Genomic DNA, 21,944 nt, shown 5'->3' on the forward strand with positions numbered 1-21,944 from the left:
TTGATCTTATTTTCTTGTTTATTCAGAGCCTGGTAGGAAATATCTTGAATCAATTTCCAAAGAATCATTCATTGTTAGTCATAGGAATTAGACACTGGTTTCATCAGTAAAGATATTGGTAGAATCACAAACATTCAGGGACTCTTAGACCTCATATATTGTCCAGTTTTATGAACAATTCAGAAAGCTCTTTTAATTTTCTTTGTTAAGGAGAACATCAGCTGGTTCTTTTGGCTTCAGGCATTACACCATTGAGTTCCAGATGCCATTTTCTCCTGTATTCTACGGAAGAAATTGTGGATAGGATATCTGCCAGGAAGTAAGTTTAGTTCCAAGAATTCTTCTCCTTCCAGTTCCAGGGTAATCAAGGCCTTCCTTGTTATCTATGAAGCTCACCTGCGTTCTGAGGAATTTTAAGAGCTGATGATCCTCTTCTTTGGGTGTGGTGCATTCTCTGGGGGCAACGAATAGTTTAAATGTGGTCACTGAGTCACTGAACTTGCTGGAATCAATGGATTTTAGATTATATAGTGGGTAGAAAGAAACTTCTTGATGCAAATAGTTTGCAAGGCTAGAAGCTTTTTTTCCCCTGCTGAAAGCTTTATTGTTTCCAGGTGGCCCATGGCTTGGGCGAGAGCTCCAGAGTGGTTCGAAAACTGCCAGGAGAAGGCTCAGGTAGAAGCTCTGTCACCAGGGAGATGCAGAGGGGCCCCTCAAAGGCCACTGGGCTCTGGAGAGGCTCTTAGTCCTGTTTGAGGGTGAGCTTTTTGAAGAGCTATGGTAGCTACTCACTGGGCCCAGCCTGGGGGGCCGTGAAACAGGTGGTGTTAGTCAGGTGGTTGCTATCTTCTTGATGAGTTCCACCTCCTCATTTAGGAAGCGGCTCTCCCAGAAGTCACAGCGATGGGGTCTGAGCGGGCAGAACGCAGGGCGTGCAGCTCCATAAGGGCCTGGGTCAAGTTCTTCTCCAGGACTGCTGCAGCTTTCAGGGCATCCTGGGTTTTACCCCACTCCTTTTGGGTGGGCTTCTGCACCACCTGGAAGAGGACATGACCTCTGCGCTGATTTTGCAGCTTCAACAGTCACCAGGCACCCTCACGCTTCTCCTCTGCCAACTTGAGGAAGAAGTGGCCCTCGCACTCCAGAGCCACAAGGCAACGGTGGAAATAGAAACCGTGAGAGAGGTAAGTGTGTAAGGAGGCCTGCTGAGGCAATTTAACCAGGTGGTTGATGGTGGCTTTCACCTAGGTGGCATAATTCTGAGGAATCTGGAAGTTCATGGTTGGTTGTCAGTAAGGGAGTAAGCAAAAAAAAGCTGTTAGCTGGTTTGGGGACGGAGCCCCAGAGAGCAGTTTCCAGGCTCTTGGCCTCACATAGAAAGGTGCTGGCTCAGGTAGTAGATGGTCATCAGCTGTGACTAGTTGGCCATCGGCTGTTACGGGTTAGCCATTAGCACTGATATAACTGCCATGCCTAAGCTAGCAAGGTGTGGCATGGTGGTGTAGTGTGGTGGTGTGGTGTCCTGGCATGGCGTGTCGGAGTACGGATTGCAGAGAGGCGGATTGCAGCTAGCAAGTGAGGTTTGTTGACAGAAAAGCAGACAGTTGGTTGACAAGAGAAGCGGACAGCGTGTGGCTCCTGCCTCCTGTGCCTCTAACCCAGCTGCCAGTGAGACTATAGTGGTATGACTCCCGTTGTATGGCTCCGTGGGTGTTCCTTTTTGGCCTCGCCATATCCTGCGTTCTTATGTGGGGAGCGGGAGCTGAGACCCTAGAAGGGACCCCGCCTGTCACCCTGCGTGACAGCTGGTCCCGGAGGCAGATGTTGGCAGGGAAGATAGTCCTGGAGGTTGCGACTGGAAAAGAGGTTGAAAGATGGTGGGAGGCTGGAAGAAGGAGCGTCTTCAAGTCTGTTCTCGCCACTGTTGGAGCAAGAGACAGATCCCACAGACCAGTGGGCGTACTGTGAGCTAGAATCATTTTGAGTAACTTTCTCAAGGCTGATCTCACTTACAGAACCGAAGGTATATATGCATCCACATATTACATATATTTGCATGGGTTTCTGTTCCCTCCATTTGTAGGAGATACATTCTTCAAGTGTCTAATTTAATCATGTAAAAACCCTTTCGAAAACTATTTCTGAGTGACTTTTTGAGTATCCTCTTGTGTAATAAACACTTATTCTTTTACCTGCTGTGGGGGCAGAGCCCCAGAAAGTAGTTTCCAGGCTCTCGGCCTCACGTGGAGGAGTGCTGGCTCGGGTAGTAGATGGCCGTCAGCTGTAGCCAGTTAGCCAATTAGCCGCTAATATAACTGCTGCGGCTACGGGGGAGAGTGGAGGAGAGTGGGGGAGAGTGGGGGAGAGTGGGGGAGAGTGGGGGAGAGTGGGGGAGAGTGGGGGAGAGTGGGGGAGAGTGGGGGAGAGTGGGGGAGAGTGGGGGAGAGTGGGGTCAGTCAGTTGGCAGAGAAAACGGACAGCAGGTCACACGTCCAGTGAACCCAGCCTCCAGTGAGACCATAGTGATATGACTCCCCTACCTATGGCTCCGTGGGTGTTCCTTTTTGGCCTCACCATATCCTGCGTTCTTGTATGGGGAGCGGGAGCAGAGACCCCGCAGGCCACCCCGCCCGACACCTGCTTTGAAAAGTGCTTCCACTTTCTCTTAGAGAATTGTTGGTGGCTTCCATAGCCCAAATATGTAGTTTGGGTGAGGCTGACTCTCTTTACCACAGGATGGGTCTCCCACAGCACCCTATTTTCCTAGCTAGAGTGCTTGATCAGTGGTAGGCGAAATTAGTTGGACCAATCAGAGACTTTCCCCAGCTTTATAAAAATGAGAGTGGCAGGGGCTCTCTTTTTTCTATGGTCCTCAAAAGATAGTGCTGGATCGTAGATGTGCAGCCACACAATATCTAGAAGTGATATTATTTGTACTCTTTGTTCCACACTTCCTTATGTTACTTCTCCCATGTTACTCCAAGGCTTCCTCGTTGCCTCGAGAAGAAGACTGCAAGAAATAACTGAATCTTAGTGTTTTTTTCTCTTCCTTCAAACAGTGTTTCTAAAGTCAAAAGATCTGAGGGAATCTAGTCACAAAATTTATAGTATAGTTATAGAATTAGCAAGAAACTTGAGGAAGAATATGATGGCCTCATCTGTATCCCGGAGGAGGCTGGAGGAGGGCACGTGGGGAAGGTCCAGGTGGAGAGGAGCTGGGTCAGCATTACAAGCTTGTTGCGTTTCACTGGTGGTTATCTTGAAGCCAGTGGGAGCCAAGCTGATGCTTGTAGATCATTCATCATCCTTCAAGGGCACAACACTGCCATCTGTTGATTGTACTTTAGGAGGTCACCTTCCATTACCCTGAGACTTTGACAAGCTCTATTGGAATTGTCCAGTCCATACATTTCAAGGATCCAGTGCGCTTCTATCTCTGTTTTTCACTCCTCTCTGATAATGTGGGGGAGAGGAATCTTAAGATCCAGAAGAATGAGTTGTTTTTCCTCACACAGTGAGCAATTTTCTCAACTCCGTCTAATAAAATGCTATTTTCCCATTAATCAACTGATATCACCTATCAAATTTATATATACGAATCGGCCTGCCACTGGCAGGTCGCCGTTTAAAATATGAGGCCTCAAAATTTCTCTCACCATGACAGCTGAAGGATAGAAGGAAAGGGAAGAGCTGTGGAACATACCCACACTGTCAGTGGCCTGAGGCGGGCAGGCAGCACTGCCGCTTACCCGCTGAGCCTACCTAGGTTTTAATGTCTGGTGGAGCACACACATGGAAATTTGTAAATTTGAGTGGAAATCTCAGACTGGAGAATCTGGCAAAGCGAGGTTATAGCCATGCTACTCGGTTAAAAAAGAAAAACCTGGGGAAGAATTGGAATAGAGCAGATGGTTTACATAGAAATTTCTGGAATTTTCTGAGAATATTATGGGTTAAATAGAATGTATCATTGCCTGGGAAGCTAATGATTATTTCTATGAGAAAATGTATTCTAGTTTTCAACTCAGGATATCTGGAACATATCTCCCTTTGTTACAACTCCAGAAGGATTCCCAGGAATTTCAATTTCCCTTTATTCTGATCTCAGAGATGGGAACTATACCCTCGCTAAGCTGAGCCTCCACAGATAGAAGCAGGAACAAGACTACCCAAAACACATATGGTAGGTGGGAGTGTTGACTTTTATCTCCACGGAGAAAGGGTATTTTACAGCAATGAGATTAGGGTCTCTGGTGCCTGGGTTATATCCATACATATCTTTGTGAAAAGTAAAAAGAGCTTGGAAAGAGTGCTAACAGAGTCCAGAGTCCAGGACTTGGGGGAGAGCGGGTCAAAGCTCCCTTTCCTGCATGTACGCCTTGCTTCTTCACGGTGTAAATGGCTGATCATGTCACTGAAGTCCCGACTACCTTTAAAGCCTTCCTGGCACAGAATGTGATATTGATGTAGTATCTCCTTTATTTCTTGTTCTGGGGACAAGTGGGACACATTTGCTACCTGCGCTACCCTGTTAACTCATGGAATTGGATGAGAGGAAGCTTGGCCAGCACCTGACCAGTTCTGTTTGTGGAACCTGGGATGATTGTTTCTCACTGACATAATAGGTTAGAACATGCAACTAACATAACATTTGATCTGTCTTGCACAGATTTGGTTCAGAAAAATGTTAAAAATATACTGAAAGTGGCTGAAGCTTTCTCTATATTTGTTGCTTAGAAGCAATAAATGTGTTGGAAAAATATACTGATAAATAAGCACATAGAAATGGAAGTATTAGATGTTATGGAAAAACAGATGGATAATCTCTCTCTCTCTCTCTCTCTCTCTCTCTCTCTCCCCCTCTCCCTCTCCCTCTCCCTCTCCCTCTCCCTCTCCCTCTCCCTCTCCCTCTCCCTCTCCCTCTCCCTCTCTCTCTCTCTCTCTCTCCCCCTCCCTCCCTCCCTCCCTCCCTACCTCCCTCCCCCTCTTCCCCTCTCCCCCTCTCCCCCTCCCTTCTTTCCTCCCTCCCCACTCCCCCCACCCCTTCTTTCTTCTCCCATTTCCTTCTTTTCAAAAGTTAATTTTATAGATAGATTAAGGACATCTTTAAATGACTGTAAAAATAAGGTTCATGGTTAGATAATTTTCCCAGCTGGAATGCTCTGTTTAAAATACTCTGTTTTCATGGCCTGCACTGTTTATTTTATATTCAGAGATGTGGGCACGTGGGAACCATTTGCAGAAAATATCTTTGCTTCTACGATTGATATAATACAGGAGCAGAGGGTAGAGGTTCAACGAGCTGCCTTTCTAAAGCCAGATGGACAATCTTTCCTTTTATTACTACTGGCAAATACATTTACGAGAAAAGAAAGATGGAAGTTATGCAAAGTAATGAAGAGATAAATCCATTCTGCCTCTGAAAGTATATGTAACACTCAAGATTTACAGAAACAAGAAAGTTCTTAATGATCATTTTGGGTCAAATTCTGCTGGAAATGCTCAGGATCATTTCACCCGCTTGTACTGAAAAACAATAATCGATAAAAGTGTAGTGCCTTAGTTTAGATTCTCAGCACGTCTACTATTAATGATTGATTGCAAGAGCCTTCAAATTTATCTCTCTACATTCATTTTTAATTTTCTTTCCCCCAGTCAATCCATTCTATATCCTGGCACCAGAGTGATCTTTAAAACTGCAGATTTGACCATGGCTCCTCTTTGTCATAAAATTGTTATAACGGTTGTTCCCTATTGCTTCTAGGAGATGTGAAAACTTGTCCGTTGGCTAAAACCAGCTTTCAAGCGTATATATAATTTTTTTGACCACATACTGTGAGCCTGAAAAAACACGTAATAGTTGCCAACATTTAAAAATTGGAGAATTTGACAGAAAAATCTGGATGTTCTACTATTATTAAAAAACTGGAAGCTCTGGCAGCACTAACCTTACATTTTGTATAAAAATAATTGAACCATTCCATTTGTAAGGGTACGATTTCCCCCAGTTTCCCACAGGAGCCTACACTTCCTGTCTTTTTTCTCATTTACATGATCTCATTTTGCTCATTGACATGATCTGTTTGGCATTTACAGGCACTTAAATTTTCAACTACTGGACTGTGTGGGCTCACGTCCAGCTCCTTACCCTTTGTATATAAGGACCATCTGACTCTTATTAACTTTTTTAGGTTCATTTCTCACATTTTCTCCTCTTGAACTTTACAATTCAAAAATACAGTTTCCCATAAGATCCTGTGATTTTTACCATTCTCAGGTCTTTCCACCTATCTGAAAAGCCTTCCCTGCTTATTAATTTTTTTTTCCTTCTGAAAAATGTTTTCCTGATTTCTTTAGAGTGAGCCATTTATTCCTGGCATTTTTTTTTCTGACCATCGAACATAGCTTCCATGATTGATTATATTACTCTGTATTTTGTTCATTTGTGTAAAATAAGGAGAAACTTTTATGTGCAGCAAGTATAAAATTCTTTGTGGGGAGAGTCAAGCCTTTGAAGGGGGGGTCGCGTTGACAAGCTTGCTCAGCAATTGCAGCTGAACCCCGGGGCTGAGGAGTGAGTTGTCCCAGGACTCAGAGAAGCAGAGGAGTTTGCAGGAGTTCCTCCTAGGGAATGGGGACAGTCTAGGTGGGGCTGGAGGGTCGGATTGAGAAGACAGAGAGGAGACTTGAAAAAAGCAGAGACATTTCAAATGGAGGACTTTGCAGGTAAAAACCACCACAAGAACTAAATATAGAGTTAGTTGAAAAGAACTGAAAGAGGTTGACCCTGGACAATGGACTAGGAGTGGAAAGCAGGTGGGGGAGAGGCAGTTGCTTTTTACCAGAAGCCTGGGGTAGTTTTTGAGTTTTAAAAAATCAAGTGCACCTAATAGTTCCATAAATTATCTAAAAATTGTATTTAGGAAAATATAGTGTATTTACGAAAATATATTGTAATTAGGAAAACAATTGTGTGTAATATGATCTTTTTCCATGGACCCATAAATCTGCATAGAGAATTTTTGAAAATCTCCAAATTCGGAGTGATTCTTTTTCTTTTGGAAACCAGGGAAGGAGCTGGGTTCTAAGTATTGGCTGTTGTGAGACCAGAAGTGTCATCTTGTGAAGGTCAGAGCGAGAACAGCTGATATCTTAGCTACGTTTATATTATTCTAAAAACAATATTAAAATAATCTATCAAACTGATACATGCACTTGATTAAAAAAATATTACAGAAGGCTTGAGATAAAAAACCATAGTCCCCATCCTACTGTTTATCAGCCCCAGGCCCATCCTCCAGGGTCCACCTCTTTTTAATTCTTTTAAACTAATTCTGTATTTAGCTCTGCTGCTGCTTATCTTCATATGCCCAAATAATATGCTAAGGTCACACAGCAGATTATATTTTCTAAAGACGATCGAGACAGTATCTCCTATCTCACATAACTTACTTTTAAAAAAACATTATAAAAAGAACACTTAACATGAGCTCTACCCTCTTAACAACTTTTAAAGTGTACGATACACTGTTGTTGACTGTAGATGCAATATTGTACGGCAGATCTCTAGAACTTGAGGCCCGTTGCTTAGTAACTCATTTTCTCCTTTCTCTGGCAACAGCATTCTGCTCTTTGATTATATGAATTTGACTACTTGAGGTATTTCATATAAGTGGAATCACGTTGTATTTGTCTTTCTGTGACGAGCATGTTTCACTTACATTTCCTCAAGTCACATATTTTCTAGAAACTTGCCATTCTCCTATCAAGAGGAAGAGTTTTTGGGCCCTCCCGTTGAAACTTGAAGGGCTTGTTTTGTTTGTTTTGTTTGTTTGTTTGTTTTTGGGGGGGTTATCAAAATGGTTTTATTTCTTTAACTTGACAACTGAAATTTTCATCTGGATACAGGCAAGACTGTCACACACATTGATGTCATTAACAACTTAACTATGCAAACAAGTCCTCAAATATTAACAGGTATATTACCATTCTTATAGCTTTATAGCTGAGAAAATACATAATGTAGTTAGTGTGTAACCAGAGCACAGTTCTCAACAAGTTCAGACTGGACACTGCCTCCCACCCACTCAAGCATCTGGGTTGCAGTGAGGTCTTCCTCTAGCTCTCTACCAACTGCTGCTTCCAGATGGCAGAGTCAGATACCTGAATCAGGACGAGTCACTGAGCCTTTGGAGCAGGGAACTTCTGGCCATCAGCATGCAATTACCTTTGGAAATTTAATGTGGCACAGAAGAGCTTTCATGAACTGGGAAGTGCTAAAGTGCACCCTGCTAAATAAAGTGACTGAGCCTCTGGCCTAAGCCTAACTGGGCCCTAACTGGACTTGCAGAGCCTGGAGGCACTCATTTACTGTGCTGTCCCTTGAGCTAGTTAATAAGCATGGGCTCCTTCCATCAAGGTGATGCTAACAAAGTAGGTCAAAGAAGAGGGGACACAGTGCTCAGTACAATCTCACATACACATATTAGGTGTTTAATGGATGTTTGCTTGTTGATCTACATGTAGACAAATATACAATTAATAAGCTCAATAAATTACCCCAGAGTAAAGACAAATCAGGAGCCACAATTCAGACCAAGAAATAGATCATTATCATCAACCCAGAAGCTTCCCCAGAACTCCTTGTAGTCACTGTCCCCTTATGTCCGCACAGGTAAACACTATCCTATTTCTTTTTCTTAAATTAAGTAATTAATTAATTTTTAAATTAAAGTTTATTGGAGTGACAAATGTTAGTAAAGTTACATAGAATTCATGTTTACAATTCTGTATTACATCATCTGTAAATCCCATTGTGTGTTCACCACCCAGAGTCAGTTCTCCTTCCATCACCATATATTTGATCCCCTTTACCCTCATCTCCCATCCTCCTCCCCCCTTACCTTCTGGTAACCACTAAACTATCATCTGTGTCTATGAGTTTTTGTTTCTCATTTGTTTGCCTTGTTCTTTTGTTGTTTTTGGTTTATATACCACATGTCAGTGAAATCATATGGTTCTCTGCTTTTTCTGTCTGACTTATTTCGCTTAGCATTATACTCTCAAGATCCATCCATGTTGTCACAAATAGTCCTATTTCATCTTTTCTTACCACCAAATAGTATTCTATTGTGTATATATACCACAACTTCTTTATCCATTCATCTCTTGAACGACATTTTGGTTGTTTCCATGTCTTGGCCACCGTAAATAAAGCTGCAATGAACATTGGAGCACACGTGTCTTTATCTATAAATGTTTTCAGATTTTTTTGGTAGATATCCAGCAGAAGGATTGCTGGGTCATATGGTAATTCTATTCATAATTTTTTGAGGAACCTCCACACTGCCTTGCATAACGGCTGCACCAGTCTGCATTCCCACCAACAGTGTATGAGGGTTCCTTTTTCTCCACAGCCTCTCCAACACTTGTTACTATTTGTCTTGTTGATGATCGCCATTCTGACTGGAATGAGGTGCTATCTCATTGTGGTTTTGATTTGCATGTCTCTGATGATTAGTGATGTTGAGCATTTTTTCATATGTCTATTTGCCATTTGTATGTCCTCTTTGGAGAAATGTCTCTTCAGGTCCTCTGCCCATTTTTCAATTGGGTTGTTTGTTTTTTTGTTGTTGAGTTTCATGAGTTCCTTGTATATTCTGGATATTAGCCCTTATCGGAGGCACTATTTGCAAAAATCTTCTCCCATTCAGTCGGTGGCCTCTTTATTTTGTCGATGGTTTCTTTTGCTGTGCAGAAGCTTTTAAGTTTCATATAGTCCCATTTGTTTATTTTAGCTTTTACTTCCATTGCCTTTGGAGTCAAATTCATAAAATGCTCTTTGAACCCAAGGTCCATAAGTTTAGTACCTGTTTTCTTCTATGCAGTTTATTGTGTCAGGTCGTGTGTTTAAGTCTTTGATCCATTTTGAATTAACTTTGGTACATGGTGACAAATAGCAGTCCAGTTTCATTCTTTTGCACATAGTTATCCAATTCTCCCAGCACCATTTATTGAAGAGGCTGTCTTTGCTCCATTGTATGTTTTTAGCTTCTTTGTCAAAAATTATCTGTCCATATTTATGTGGTTTTATTTCTGGGTTCTCAATTCTATTCCATTGGTTTATGTGTCTGTTTTTCTGCCAATACCATGCTGTTTTGATTATTGTAGCCCTGTAGTACAAGCCGAAGTCAGGAAGTGTGATACCTCCATTATTGTTCTTTTTCCTTAAGATTGCTTTGGCTATTCGGAGTCTTTTGTGGTTCCAAACAAATCTGTTGATTTTTTTGTTCTGTTTTTTAAAAAAATGCCATTGGGATTTTGATGGGGATTGCATTGAATCTGTATATTGCTTTGGGTAATATGGCCATTTTAACTATGTTGATTCTTCCAATCCAAGAGCACGGAATGCCTTTCCATTTCTTTGTGTCTTCTTCAATTTCTTTAAAAAATGTCTTATAGTTTTCAGCATATAGGTCTTTCACATCCTTGGTTAAGTTGATTCCTAGGTATTTTATTATTTTTGCTGCAATTGCAAAAGGAATTGTTTTTGGTATTTTTCTGAGATTTCATTGTTAGTATATAGGAAAGCAATGGACTTTTGTACGTTGATTTTGTAGCCAGCAACTTTACTGTATTCGTTCATTGTTTCTAATAGCTTTTTGGTGGAGTCTTTAGGGTTTTCTATATATAGCGTCATGTCATCTGCAAAGAGTGATAATTTAACTTCTTCATTCCCAATTTGGATGCCTTTTCTTTCTTTCTCTTGCCTGATTGCTCTGGCAAGGACTTCCAACACTATGTTGAAATTGCAGAGGTGATAGGGGACAGCCGTGTCGTGTTGCTGAACGTAGAGCAAAGGGCTTCAGTTTTTCACCATTAATTATGAGATTAGCAGAAGGCTTGTCATATATGGCCTTTATTATGTTAAGGTATTTTCCTTCTATACCTATTTTATTAAGTGTTTTAATCATAAATGGATGTTGTATCTTGTCAAATGCTTTTCTGCATCAATTGATATAATCATATGATTTTTGTCCTTTATTTTGTTTATGTGATGTATCACATTGATGGATTTGCGGATGTTGAACCATCCTTGTGCCCTGGGGATGAACCCCACTTGGTCTTGATGAATAATCTTTTTAATGCATTGTTGTATTCGATTTACTAGAATTTTATTTAGGATTTTTGCATCGGTATTCATCAGAGATATTGGTCTGTAGTTTTCTTTTTTTGTGCTGTCCTTACCAGGTTTTGGTATCAGGGTAATGTTGGCCTCATAAAATGAGTTAGGGAGTACTGTCTCTTCTTCAATTTTTTGGAAGAGTTTTAGACTGGTATTGTATCCTCTTTGAAGGTTTGGTAGAATTCACTAGTGAAGCCATCTGGCCCTGGACTTTTGCTTCTGGGAAGGTTTTGGATGACTGATTCAATTTTGTTACTGGTGATCGGTCTGTTTAGATTTTCCAGTTCTTCATGGTTCAGCCTTGGAAGGCTATATGTTTCTAAGAACTTGTCTATTTCTTCTAGGTTATTGAATTTGGTGGTATATGGTCCTTCATAGTATTCTTGGATGATCCTTTGTATTTTTGTGGTGTCCGTGATAACTTCCCCTCTTTCGTTTCTGATTTTGTTAATTAGTGTCTTCTCTCTTTATCTTAGTGAGTCTAGCCAAGGGTTTGTCAATTTTGTTAATCTTTTCTAAGAACCAGCTCTTTGTCACATTAATTTTTTTCTATTGTATTTTTGTTCTCTATTTCATTTAGTTCTGCTTTAATTTTTGTTATTTCCTTTCTTCTACTGACCTTGGGTTTTACTTGTTCTTCTTTTTCTGGTTCTTTAAGGTGTAACATGAGTTTATTTATTTGGGAGTTTTCTTGTTTCTTGAGATAGGCCTGTAATGAGATAAATTTCCCTCTTAAAACTGCTTTCGCTGCATCCCCAAAACTTTTGGTAGGATATATTTTCATTGTCATTTGTTTCTATGTATCTTTTGATCTCTCCTCTAACTTTTTCTTTGACCCAGTCGTTCTTTAAAAGTATGTTGTTTAATCTCCATGTATTTGTGTTTTTTTCCCCGCTTTCTTTTTGCAGTTGATATCCAATTTCAGAGCCTTGTGATCAGAGAATATGCTTGGTATGATTTCAATCTTCTTAAATTTGCTGAGACTGATTTTATGTCCCAATATATGGTCTATCCTTGAGAATGTTCCGTGTACACTAGAAAAGAATGTATAGTCTGATGTTTGAGGAAGAAATGCTCTATAAATGTCAATTATGTCCATTTCATCTAATGTGTCATTTAGGGCTGCTGTTTCGTTATTTATTTTCTGTTTGGATGATCTATCCATAGCTGTCAATGATGTATTTAAGTCCCCTAGTATAATTGTGTTTTGGTCAATTTCTCCCTTTAGTTCTGTTAGTAGTTGCTTGGTATATTTCGGTGCTCCCTGATTGGGGGCATAAATATTGATGACTGTTATGTCTTCTTGTTGTATAGTCCCCTTCACCATTATGAAATGTCCATCTTTGTTTATCTTTTTCACCTTGAAGTCTGTTTCATCTGATGTCATTATGGCTACACCTGATTTTCTCTGGTTACCATTTCCTTGGAGTGTCAATTTCCACCCTTTCACTTTGAGTCTATGCTTGTCCTTGTAGCTGAGCTGTGTCTCTTGGAGACAGCATATGGTTGGGTTTAGTTTTTTGATCCAATCTGCTACTCTGTGCCTTTTTATTGGTGAATTCAGTCCATTTACACTTATGGTGATTATTGATATGTGAGGATTTCCTGTCATTCTATCTTTAGTTTTCTGGTAAGGCTGTGTCTCCATTGTTTCTTTGCCTTTTTGTTGTCTGTTATTTCTGTGTGGTGGTATTCTATGATGTTTCCCTCTGTTTCTTCTTTTATTACAGTATATATTTCAGTTCTGGATTTTTTTTGAGTGGTTATCCTTAAGTTTATGTAAAAGAAAGTTTGATATTTAGAGTATTCCATTTTCTTCAGCACGCTTACTTTCTCCATTCCCATATTCTGGTTCAGGCCTTTACTCTCCCCCTTTTTGAGTTTTGGTTGCCACAAATTGTCCCTGTTGATGGTGGTCGAACAGCCTCCTTTAGTATTTCTTGCAGTGCAGGTCGTGTATTAGAAAATTCCCTCAGCTTCTGAATGTCTGGAAAGGTCTTTATTCCTCCTTCATATCTCAAGGATGTCTTTGCTGGATATGTTATTCTTGGCTCATGATTTCTCTCTCTCAATACTTTGAATATTTGGTTCCACTCCCTCCTGGCTTGTAGAGTTTCTGCTGAAAAATTTCATGATAATCTAATGGGCTTTCCTTTGTAGGTTACCATCTTCTTTTCCCTGGCTGCCTTGAGGATTCTTTCTTTGTCATTGATTTTAGACAGCTTCAATACAATGTGCCTTGGAGAAGGCCTGTTGGGATTAAGGTAATTAGGTGTTCTATTTGCTTCTTGGATTCGAGGGTCCAGTTCAGTCCACAAGTTTGGGAAGTTCTCATCGACAATTTGCTTGAATATATTCTCTGTTCCCTTCTCTCTTTCTTCTCCTTCTGGTATGCCCATTATTCTTATATTGCTCTTTCTGATGGAGTCAGAAAGTTCTTATAGAGTTCTTTCATTTCTTTTAAGTCTCAAGTCTCTTTCTTCTTCCATCTGTGCAATTTACGTGTTTCTATCTTCGATGTTACTGATTCTTTCCTCCATCTGGTCAAGTCTACTACCTCAGCTGCTTATTTCATTCTTAATTTCTTCTATTGAGTTCTTAATCTCCAGAAATTCTATTTGGTTCTTTTTTAAAATTTCAATCTCTTTCGTAAAATGCTCATGCTGTTCTTTGATTGAGTTTCTGAGTTCATTTAACTGCCTATCTGTGTTTTCTTGCATCTTGTTGAGTTTTTTCAGAACTGAAATCTTGAATTCTCTGTCATTTAAGTCACATATTTCTGTATCTTTAACTGCCTTTTCTGGAGATTTTTCACTTTCTTTCTGAACTATCTTGTTGCCTTGGTTATTCATGGCAATTACTGGTTTACTATTTCTCTTCCTAGACATCTACAGGAGTGGCTTCTGCAACAGGTTGATAGGAAGCGGTCTTTCTTTTGTTTTCCAGTACTTGTTGGTAGAATGTTTTATTTTTTCTCCGACTGCAGCTTATTTTTCTTCTCCCACATGGTAGTGCTATGTTTTCTCTGCACTATTCCAGCTTCTCACACAATGGGGGGATTCCCTGGGAGATGGGCTTCTCCTCTGTTAATAGTTCATCTAGGTCACAGGGTGCAGTGTCCCTGTGGGTATGCGGAGAGCTTTTTATGTTCCAAAGCTCTTCCAGCTCCAGATTCAGAGCCCATATGTTTCAGTAGTTCTGTTTACTCCTGCAGGCATCCGCCCAGATAGGTGGTGTCACGGGCGGGGTGAGTTGTGAGAGGTGGCCCAGAGCAATGGCAGCAACGGCCACCAAAGCCGGTCCTGCTTCCACAGCTCCCTCCCCTTTGCCGGAATTAGTTGGGCTGCGAATCTGTGTCTGCGGTGCACAGTTCTCAGAACAGCAAATATTCTGTTCTTTTGATCTGACACTGCTACTGTTCTGTTTCTAGCACTGGGCAGGTGGGGGCGGGGCAAGCTCTGGGAGGGTAGGGAGGGGGCAGCTAGTCTCAGTCCCTAAGGCTCCATTCTCTGTTCGGCAGTGCGGGCTTAAACTACCGTTTTCAGCCTTCTTCCCTCAATCTTTTCTCTGAGGTCTCTGCCGTGAGCGTTGGGTTCAACCATGTTATATGCTGCCCCCTCAATCCTGTGGGCCATAAGCGGAGCCCTAGCAGTCCGAGTTCTTCCCTGTCCCTCAGCTGCGGTGGTTCCGGGAAGCAGCGAGCTCGGAGCACTCAGCTAGGTCTGCGTCCTGCGCCCACACGGCTCCGTCTCCACACTTCTCCCTACCTTCCTCCCCTGCTCATGCAATTTGCCCATCTTTAGGTGAATTCAGTAGTGAGCCTCTTCGTCTTGTCTGTCTACTATGCAGGGAGTCCTTTGTGGATTGTAACTGTTTAGTTTGTTGTAAATTCTAGGGGAGATTTCCAGAGGTTCACCTCACGCCGCCATTTTGATGTCTGTCCCATTTCTAACATCACTGTTTATTTGGTTTTATAGCTTTGTCACCTCATACTTGGGAAACAACGAAATATTCTAACACCATAATTTAGATTTGCCTGGTTTTGAACTTTATATAAAGGCAATTGTACAGTAGGTATGTTTGTGAGACTCATCCATGTTGAGGCATTTAGTTGTAGTTTACTCATTTTTTTTTTTACCCCTGTATTCACTTGTATGTACATATCATGATACATACAGATACCTTCTCTCCTGTTGAAAAAATATTTTGATTGTTTTCAGCTTTGGGGCATTACAAATAATGTAGCAATGGGCATTTTCTGGCTTGTCTTTTGGGATACATATGTATGCATTTCTGTTGGGCATATATTTAGAAGTGAATTGCTAAGTCTTAGGGTATATGTAAATTTTTTCTTTTTCCACTTTTATTGAGATATAATTAACAGAACATTGTGTAAGTTTAAGGTGTACCACGTGATTATCTAATATATATCTAATATGTATGTTATGTATATATATATATTTAATTACCACAATAAGGTAGTTAATACCTTCATCCACTCATATAATTACCTTTTTTGTTTTGCAGTAAGAACACTTAAGATCTATTTTCTTAGCACTTTCAAGCATATAATACAGTATTATTAACTATAGTCTCCAAGCTGTACATTAATTCCCAGAATGTATTTGTCTTATAATTGGAAGTTTGTACCCTTGACCAATATCTCCTCATTTTCCCTATTCCCTAGCCTCTGGTAATCACTATTCTACTCTCTGTTCCTACGAGTTCACCTTTTTTTAGATTCTGGCAATGAGTGAGGATGTATGGTATTTTGTCTTTCTCTGTTATGTCACTTAGCATAATGCTTTCAAAGTCCATCTATGTTGTCACAAATATCAAGATTCCCTTCTTATGGCTGAATAATATAACATTCTAGTGTGTGTGTGTGTGTGTGTGTGTGTGTGTGTGTGTATATATATATATATATATATATAAAATATATACCACCTCTTCTTTATCTATCTGTTGACAAACACTTAGGTTGTTTCCATATCTTTGCTATTGTGAATAATGCAGCAATTAACATGGGAGTGTAGATATCTCTTTAATATCCTAATTTCATTTCCTTTGGATATGTATCCAGAAGAGGGATTGCTGGAGGTTTCTTGAGGAACCTCCATACTTTATAGTGGCTGCATTACTTTATATTCCTACCACCAGTGCACAAGTGTTCCCTTTTCTCCACATCCTTGCCAATACTTGTTATCTCAGGACTTCTTGATGATGGCCATCCTAACAGGTGAGAGGTGATATCTCATAGTTGTTTTGTTTTGCATTTCCCTGATGATGAATGATGCAGAGAATCATTTCATGTACCTGTTGGCCATTTGTATGTCTTCTTTGAAGAGGATTATTTTTGACTGTCTTAAACAATAAAGTATTGTGGAAGTGATGTTATGTGGCTTCCAAGGCTATGTCATAAAAATGTTGTGAAGTTCTGCCTTGTTCACATATGATGGAAGTAGAAGGAACCAAGAGTTAGAGAAAGAAAATACTACCCACAAGTTCTGAAGATGGAGGAAGGGGCCAGGAGCCAAAGAATGTAAGGAATGCAGCTCTAGAAGCTGGACAAGGCAAGGAAGATATTCTCCCCTAGCATCTTCCAAGGGAGCACAGCCCTGCAGAACCTTAATTTTGGCTCAGTGATACTGACTTTGGACTTCTGGCCTTCAGAACTAGAGAGAATAAAATTCTGTTGTTTTAAGCCACCAAATTTATGGTAGTATGTTCTAGCAGCCATAAGAGACTGATACAGATGGCAAAAACACGTGAAAAGTTGTTCAATATCATTAGACATAAGGGACATGCAAATTCAAACCACTATGAGATACCATTATACAGTTATTAGAATGGCTAATATTGAAAAAAAAACTGACCAGTGTGTATTGTTTACTAATTTTAATGGAAAAATGGGATATACAAATATATTTTCTTGTGTTTATGTGAAAACTCTAGAAGGATATCCAAGAACAAATGAGAGAGGTTGCCTTTGGGGTGGGAGTAAGTGAGACCTGGGTGGATGGGGAAAAGTGACTAAGAATTTTAATTATTCTTTTTATATTATTTGATTTTTGATTCTGTACGTGTGACTGTATTTGATTTTTTAAAAATGAAGACATGCAGTAGAAAACTTAATTTTGGTAGATGTGGTGAGGCTTTTTTACTGGCAGGCTTTATTTTAAAGTATGTGGCCAAGAAGCCTGCTATTAAGCTAGGGATCCCTAAATTCCAGAAGAATTGGTTGTGGGTCAACAACATTGCCACTAGCTATTCTGGTTTACCCCCAGATGGTTCATCCTATTTTATTGGAGATAAATCATTTTTATTTTCCTGGAGGTGGGGGGATGACGGTTATCTGCTGCTGAGCACTGTGCTCAAGGAGGTGGGGATGGAGAGGCAGCCAGTCTATGCACATGCAATTATTCCATTGTTCAGACCGGTCCCTCAGTCTCACCCTCCATGGTAATTGGTGTTTTTGAGTTCCTAGTCCTTTTGGGGCTCTGCTGGACAGACTGTCTCGATCCTTATCCACAACCATCTCTGTGTATCCCAGGCTGTGGCTTTCTCTGTCTTGCTTTATCAGTTACAAGTCTTCTACCTTCTAACTTCCAGAAATTTGTTGAAATGCTCTGTGGATATGTCTCCTTTCTCCCCTATTCTCTCTGATGTTTATACCTTTTAATTCCTTTGCTATCACTTTGTTATAGTGTTGGGAGGGAGAGGCAAGAAAGATGGGAACAATTTTGAATAGAATCTAGTACTTTTATTGGCTATCTTCATCTAACAGATCTGTGAACTCCACAAGGAAAAGGAAGTTTCCTATTCATTTTCTGTATATATCCAATATATATTAGTCATTGTCTAGTCACAAAAACAGAAACCATACTAAAGATTTCAACAGAGGGAATTTAATATAGGGAATTGTTTCCAGAGGTGTTGGAGAACAGAAAATAAAAAGGGGGGTGCTGGAGATAATTACCGAGGAGGCTGCTACCAATCCTAGTCCTGGGGAAACAAAAGGAAAGAAGTTGGGATGGTCAAAAACTAGAACCTCAGAGTAAGTGACCAGCATGCTGGGGCTCAGGCCTCTGAGGAATGATTATGACTGGGTTGCAGCTGGTAACTGATAGCTTCAGATGAGGTTGTGTATGGGTGCCAAAAGTGCTTGAAGCAGGAACCAGGTATTGCAGCTAAGTGCCACTGACGGGAACACTAAGCAAAAGGAAAAAAGGAAGGAGGGAATTGCCTGTCTCCTCAACTTGCCTTCCAGTCTCTCTCTAGTGCAAAATTTAACAGGAAGCCACCTGGTAAAGGAGTCTGGGAAATGTAGTTTGCAGTATCTCTGTCGCAGCATCACAAAGCACAATATGCAAGAATTAGATTTGGAGTTGAGAGACAATAGCTAAAAAATGGCACAAAGGATGTGTATATATAAAAAAATGAGCACATATTATATATATATATATATATATATATATATATATATATATATATGTAAGTATGTATATAATATTTTTATGTTTTGCATATGTAAAACATATACAAAAATTTGTATTTCTAGCCCAAATCTTTCTTGAGAGTTCCAATTTGTGTTTCTGTTTTTCAGCCATCACATTGTGGTTGTCCCATGGGGATATCAAAGGTGAACCCAGAAAAACCAATGGCTAAGCAAAATCCATTTACCCACATCTCACTGAACCTAAAAAATGCTACACATCAACTTCAAATTGAATGAAAACAAAGCATTGATTTCCACAGGAAGGGTATTTCCCCAAAATGAATGAATCATTTCAGCAAAATTTTCACCAAAGTTTGCTCTTCTTGTCTTCTTATTTCATAAAGGATGATATGGCTCAGCTACCAAGGACCATCTTGGGAGCATTTTCTACAACTTGTTCTTCCTTAACCCTTACATCCCAGACACTGGGTCTTGTCAATTTTATTTCTTAGAGTCTTGAGCTCCATCTTTTCTCCTGTGTTGCTTGTACTATTATCTCAACTGGGCCCTGATGACATTTTCTGTGGACCACTGCAATTATACCCTAATTGGCCTCCCAACTATCATCTTACCCTTCTACTTATTCTTCTGATGGCCAGATTGATTTAAAAAAATATACCCATCTTACCAGATCAATGTCAAGTTTATATCCTGTAATGGATAAAGGTGTTAGTGGTACATAATTTTGAAGACCAGTCAAAATTGGGGAGTGGGGAGCAGTGTTCAAATGTCAGCGACTGACAGAAGATAGAAAGGAAAGAGAGCTGAGCACACCTGTGAACATGTTGGAAAATATTTAATTCTTGTTTTTGCAAGGTTTGGAGGGTGGTATGGAGAAATAGAGGAAAAAGATTGATCTTGAGTTTTAGAAATGGAAATGGTGAGATAAAAGGAACATGAGGTAAAGATTGGAAAGAGAAGAGAGAAAAATAAAATTGGAATCATAACTTTTTTTCTATAGAGTTGGAAAGCAACATAATTTTTGCATTAATATAAGGAAATTATTTCATAAATCCCAGAAGTGTCTATAACAATTCCCTAAAAAGATGTAAGGAAGGAGACCCCAATTGATATTGTAAAGGACAGGGGAAAAAAAATGTAAACCAGGAAATGAAGTTGTGGTTCTTTTTTGAAGTTTAGGAGAAGACCAAAGAAAGTTACAAAAAATTTGCAGAGTTGCTTTTGTGTGTGTGTGTGTGTGTGGTTAATATCAAGAGAGACACCACCATTTTCATGAGCCTGGAGGGCAGTTTCTGACATGTGTCAAATGATCCTGAAACAGGAACAGGGTGGACCTGGTGTGATATAAAGTGTGGTTTATGGATTAGGTGTCTTCTAAGTGGTTAACTCGGGTACATTCTCTATTTGAAAATGAGAATTAAAAATAAGAAAAATTATGGAAAATTGACAGCCGATAAAAGACAATATGCTCACAAATCCATTAGAAATATCTATGGGTTGACAGATTTATGGAAGATTTATGGGAAAAAAGTTGTAAATCTATTCAAAATTACCTTGCTCAGTGCTGTAAGCATTTGAAGATGATGGTGATAGAAAAGATAAGTAGCTAACGTAAAATAGCTATTTCATTGTGATATGGAAAAATATTTCTGCCATCAAAGACTTCTTTAATAATGCTTTGAGTTTAAATACATTATGAAAAAACAAAATCAGAAAAGCATCTTTACAGTATAAGTATGTATTAGAATTAATAAAATAAGACATATGTAATTTAAAAACAAAAAAGGAATCCCTGAACTTCAGTTTACAGATGGGCTGTAACAAATCGCACTGTATGTGTGCGCATGTATGATTGGGTGGGCTGTGCTCTGCACAAAATCTCCTGGCCAAAGTGGCCTGTGCACTGGTCAGGCTGACCTAGCCAGGAGGAAGGAGGGTCGTTTTCTAATTTGTTTACTCAGAAGAAAGAGCTTTTTGTAATTCGTCCACCCAGAATCAGAATCGGTTGCTTTTTCCTACTTCTGGTGCAGAATTAGTACCAGGATGATTGCTTAGATAGGTGTGATAGAACATTTGTCTGGAATTACGTAGGCCCAAGGTGAAGTTCTTCATGCATTACTAACCATGAGTGTGGCCGTAGCTTCTCTAGGTCTCAATTTCCAAATCTGCAAAATCATCAAGGTTACTTCACATTGTTGCTGTGAACATTAAAGGTGATAACACATGTAAAAGTGGTTTGTAAACTATAAAACACAATTCAGTCTTCATTCAGTAAACATATATTGAGCACCTGCTATGTGCAATGCACTTTGTTAAGCTCTGCAGATACAAAGCTGAAAGAGGCACAGTCCTTGCGCACTGGGAGCTAACAATCTATGGAGATGATAGATGAATCCATTAGTTATAATGCATTGTGATCTAGAATGTAAAAAATGCTATGGACTTGGAAAGGATTGAGGGACCCTCTTAATGTAAGATCCCTGGACCTGTGGAGAGCAGGATGTAGCTGACAAGGTCCTTGCAGCCTGCAAGGTCATCCAGGGAGGTCTTGCCTCAGCATCTTCCCCCAGAAAGAACACGATAACACAAATGTAGCTGCAGGGCATAAAACCTTACAAATACTCAGTACAAAAAGTCTCGTTCCTAACCCTCATAATAAGAAAGAAGAGTCTGAGACTGATCCTTTTGGGAACTTTACCTCACCTTTGTGCTTACACCTTATGTCTCCCTGTTTGGCCCCAAAGGATGGCTGGTTAGTCAATGACGGGTAAGATTCCCCATGGGGGGAACGACCTAAGCCAGGCACAGCTGCATAGGGGGCCATCTGGAGAACTCGACCCCAAGAGACGGCTGGTTAGTCAATGACGGGTAAGATTCCCCACGGGGGGAACGACCTAAGCCAGGCACAGCTGCATAGGGGGCCATCTGGAGAACTCGACCCCAAAAGACGGCTGGTTAGTCAATGACGGGTAAGATTCCTTAAAAAAGGAACAACCTAAGACAGGCACAGTCGCATAGGGGTCATCTAATTACTCACGGGGTTAATAGAGGTAGACTTAGATCTCCACCTTTCCCCGGCTATGGAGAGTTTCTACCTCTGTGGCTATATTCAATGATATAAGTGATTCAATGATGTGATAACATCAGTTCTCCATCTATTATTTTCAGTAAGTTTCAACATAAAGGTTTTATCCCCTGGAGAGGTACATACAACAATTACTATTGCATCATGGCACTTTCTAGAGACAAGGTGATTAGTTTAAGTCTATTTTCTAATATGATATACGAGATTCATAGACC

This window comes from Rhinolophus sinicus, chromosome 1 (assembly GCF_057876585.1).
Source record: "Rhinolophus sinicus isolate RSI-liver-muscle chromosome 1, RSI-T2T, whole genome shotgun sequence".
NCBI classification, from domain to species: Eukaryota; Metazoa; Chordata; class Mammalia; order Chiroptera; family Rhinolophidae; genus Rhinolophus; species Rhinolophus sinicus.